Source organism: Hyaena hyaena, unplaced genomic scaffold, assembly GCF_003009895.1.
Source record: "Hyaena hyaena isolate Hyena2069 unplaced genomic scaffold, ASM300989v1 scaffold_274, whole genome shotgun sequence".
In the NCBI taxonomy this organism is placed as follows: Eukaryota; Metazoa; Chordata; class Mammalia; order Carnivora; family Hyaenidae; genus Hyaena; species Hyaena hyaena.
Window position 1 is genome coordinate 793,869 of NW_024080907.1, and position 5,053 is coordinate 798,921.

Here is a 5,053-nt window from a genome sequence, read left to right on the forward strand (position 1 = left end):
CCTACTAAGTGCAGACACTGTGCTAGACATCATGGAATGCAAGATGACTGAGATGAAGTCCCTACTCTTCAGACGCTTTAATGTGGTGTAGGGATAGCGGTCATGGATTGGGATCACTGATAAATCACTAAGCTACCAGGCATTGATTACAGGTAGGGAGTGCCAAACAGGATTACCTAAATCAGCCTGTGCTGTGTGCCTTGGGGGTGGGAGGTGGGGCAGTGGTGGTGTACTCAAAGGCCTTCATAGGAAGAAAAGACACAATTTAAAGTCTTAACCAACGAGTAGAAATTAGCCAGATGAAATGCAGCAAAGGAATGCAGAAGAGCCTTCTTGGCAGAAGGGACAGAAATAAAATTGGCAGAAATCAGTGAGTCATTAGATGGGGGCTGGGTCAAAGAGAGAGGAATCATAGATGCGCAGGTTGTGGCTGCAAAGGCACAGGAAGAGCAGGCAAAATTTGGTCTTACTGAGATCTTTCTTTGGTCACCTCTGCTTTGGGGAATATCCCTTTCGTCCTGGCCCAGGTCATGGCTTCTAACCTGGCACCAGTAAAGAATAGACCAGTAACTAATCTCACCCTCTGGGTTTAGTGCTTTGGCAAGTACCATCTTTCTAGCTTCCTCTTTGCTCTCAATCTCTGACATTCATTCTTGTTAAACCTCTTCACTCAATGCATTTTGCTGCTTGTTTGGCTGGTGTTCCAGATGCCTAATAGCCAGTTAAATTAAACTTACCTTTATAGTTATTGATCTCTCTTTGCTAGAAAAAAATACACTTACTCAAAATAACAGCTTAGTGTTTTTTTAAATGATTTCCAAAGAAATAGCCAAGAGCCAAGGGCTAAGGGCCAAGAAAGCCAATAATAATGATAATAGCTACAAAAATGGACTTTTGTTGCTTGTCTCCTGAGCTTCTTTGCTCTGCTTTCTCACCTCCACCAAGTCTCTCGGTTTTTATTTGAGGAATCCATCTCTCCCCACACAACCCATGTGCTTCCAGGGAAGATGACCCACGACCTGGTTAGTGTTTAAACCAACCATCACATTCCATCTTCCCATGCACAACTTTTGGTTCCAGAGCAGGCTTGTGGTTTGAGCAACTGAATATCGGGATATTTGCTAGAATGCTGGGGCCGAGTCATTCTGCCTCAATGTGGATGAGGGAACATGTACTTTTTGAAGCTGTAGGCAGCCATCTTGTGATCATGAGAGTTGCTGGCTTGAGGATAAAGCTGGCGATGCAGAAGGCAGACTGGAAAGATGGAAAGAAGCTGGACCTTTAGTGACTAAAGACTTAAACAATCCTTAGTGAAATAAATTAATCCAAAAGCCTGCCATACCTCTGGACTTTTCAATTTCATGAACCAGCATATTCCCTTGTTTAAACCAGCTTGAGTTCTGGTTTTTTTGGTACTTCTAACATAAAATATTCTATGTCATATAGTTCTTATTTGTTGAGAGCCTACTATGTGCCAGGCATTGTAATGTGTGTTGTACAGACTAATTTTTATAGCCATATTTTTTCTTTTTCTTTACAATTGTGGTAGAATACACCTAGCATAAAATTTCCCATTTTCATCTTTTTTAAATGTACAATTCAGTGACACAATGCTATACAGCCATTACCACTATCTACTTCCAATCATAATCATATTTTGAGGTGGATATTCCTATCCTCATTTTACCAGAAAGAAAAATGATTGTCAGAGAGATACATTACCCAAGTCAGGTCACATTTAGTGGTGTAGTCAGGTTTTAAACCCAAGTCTGTGTGGCTGCAAAGCCTAGATTTTTTTTATACTTCATTATATAGTGCCAAATTAAATTATCAAGCAAGGAAACAGGAAGTCTTGGTTGAATTACCAGCTCAGGGTCCCAGCATAGAGATTAGAATCTTGGGAGGTACAGATCCAAAAAAACAGGATACAAGGTAAGGAACAAAAAGTGATCAGAATCCAAACCATCAAAGGTTGGACACTAGAGGTGGAAATCAAGGGAATAGGAAAAACCACTTAGGTTTAAGAAGTAAGGTTAGAAAGGGGGTCATCAGTGGACCATTCAAGAATATCTGGTTGTATTTGCTCACCCAACCCTGGTTTGTAGGTGAAAAATTCTTGCCTTGTTCACTTATTCCCAAAGGATTTTGACCTGAAAACTAATAACAAATTATACTTTAAAACAAAAAAATACCCTCAATGTTATGCTAAGCATTCATTAAAAGAAGTCACATAATAAGATTGATCTGTATCAAAAAGGAGACACATCCTGTTGTGGGGCCTGGTCCTTTAAATAAGGTCTATAATGACTGAAGATCTCTATTACCTTCTTGTTAGAATAAGATGGATTCCAAGTAGTGTTTCCTTAAAAAAAAAAAAATTACAAGCTTCTGTGCTTAAAGCTGTCCACCTTTGATGAGTATCTCTTAATTGTTTACTTTTTAACTAAGGGTTTTTAACTAGGGCTATTAGAACTCCAGGGTGTTTAATCTGTTGATCTGTTTGTTTTCAAAAGTCTAACTCCTTTCATTTGTGATCCTAGGTAAGTAGTAGCTTGGAGGGTTTTACTTATACAAAAAGATCAGTTCCTTAATTTTCAATTTCCGTAAATGTGAATTTTTGCAGTGTCAGAGGCTCTCTTGAAGTTGGGGAGGGGAAGTTATGAGAATGGATTGGGTAAGACTCCCTATTGTTTTCACACCCCAAAACCTGGACCTCCACACCCCTTCTCAAGTTGTGTAGTGAACAAAAACACCAACATTTTCTCAGCAATTGCTATATTTTATTTTTTGAATTAATAATAAATGTTTATTAAATGATAATTTGAGACAAAACACAATCTTGGTTAGAAGCTAAACTTTAAAATACACTTGGAGTCATAAAATTAATCCACCCATGTGGAATTCATTTAAAAATTTTTTGTGCATTGTTTTAGCCAATTATTCTGTTGAAGTATCTTTTTTTAATTTTCATCCAAGTTAGTTAGCATATAGTGCAACAATGATTTCAGGAGTAGATTCCTTAATGTCCCTTACCCATTTAGCCCATTTCCCCTCCACACACACAACCCCTCCAGTAACTTTCTATTTGTTCTCCATATTTAAGAGTCTCTTGCGGCGCCTGGGTGACTCAGTCGGTTGAACATCCGACCTCGGCTCCGGTTCATGATCTCACAGTTTGTGGGTTCAAGCCCCGCATCGGGCTCTGTGCTGACAGCTCAGAGCCTGGAGCCTGTTTCGGATTCTTTGTCTCCCTCTCTGTCTGCCCCTCCCCCACTCATGCTGTGTTTCTGTCTCAATAATAATAAACATTAAAAAAAAGTAAGAGTCTCTTATGTTTTGTCCCCTCCCTGTTTTTATATTATTTTTGCTTCCCTTCCCTTATGTTCATCTGTTTTGTATCTTAAAGTCCTTATAGGAGTAAAGTCATATGATATTTGTCTTTCTGTGACTAATTTCACTTAGCATAATACCCTCCATTTCCATCCACATAGTTGCAAATGGCAAGATTTCATTCTTTTTGATTGCTGAGTAATATTCCATTCCATTGTGTGTGTGTGAGGGGGGGAAGTGTGTGTGTATATGTATATATATATACACACCCCCCCCACACACATATATATATACCACATCTTCTTTATCCATTCATCCATCGATGAACATTTGGGCTCTTTCCATACTTTGGCTATCATTGATAGTGCTGCTATAAACATTGGGGTGCATGTGCCTCTTTGAAACATCTCAGCAATTGTATTTTATACAAACCTAAGTGCTGACCTTAATGATTCACTGCATACTGAACAGAAATATGATAGGGGAAGGAGCTTCATAAAGCCAACGTCATCTGACATGGTTGACACATGTATGAGGCTTATCACCTTTCTGCCTCTAAAGCAGCATTTAAGGAGTGAATGTCCATCATATGTGTGGTTAGTCTGTTTGGCAATATAGTGTTTTGGAAAATAAAACATAAAACTGATTTTTTTCTTTAAAATAAAAGTTTGTGTATGTTTTTAATAGATTTTATTTCTTTAGAGCAGTTTTAGGCTCACAGGAAAATTGAGCAGGAAGTAGGATATTTCCCACATACTCCCTGACACACCCATGCATAACGTCTTCCACCAGAGTGGTGGTACATTAGTTACAATTGATGGACCTACAATGACATATTATAATGACCCAAAGTTCATGGTTTACATTAGGGTTCACTCCCGGCATTGTACATTCTATGGGTTTAGACAAATTGATAATGACATGAATCCATCATTATAGTATCATACAGAGTAGTTTTATTCTCCAAAAAAATCCTCTGCACTCTGCCTATCACATCATCCCACCTCCCTAACCTCTGGCAACCATTGATCTTGTTAATGTCTCTATAGTTTTGCCATTTCCTGAAGGTCATATAGTTGGACTCATACAGTATGTAGCCTTTCCTGATTGGCTTCTTTCACTTAGTATATGCATTTAAGGTCCTTGCATGGCTTGATCATTTCTTTTTAGTGTTGAATAATTGGCTGAATGTACCAGAGTTTGCTTATCCATTTACCTACTGAAAGATAATACTTATATACAGAAGTCTGAATAACTGAGCCTAAGTCCACCTTCCTGACTAGGTTCCAGGATAAGGTTGGCCTGCCAGACCCATTGGGTTGGGAACAGAAAGGTGAGAAGAAGACAATTAGGCCTCCTTACCAGAGATATCCCATCACTACCATGCTACCCTCATTCCCCTGGAGAGAATATGTTGCTTCCAAGTTTTGGCAGTTATGAATAAAGCTACTATAAACATCTGTGTGCAGGTTTTTGTGTGGACAGACATTTGCAACTCCTTTGGATAAATACCAACAAGTGTGAGATTGCTGTATTTTATGGTAAGAGCATGTTTCATTTTGTATGAAACCACCAGATGGTTTTCTGAAGTTACTGTACCATTTTGCATTCCCACAGGCAATATACAGGGGTTCCTGTGGCTGCTCACCTACCAGCATTTGTGGTGTGATCAGCTTTCTGGATTTTAGCCATTCTACTAGGTAGGTAGTGAGTCTCCTTATCT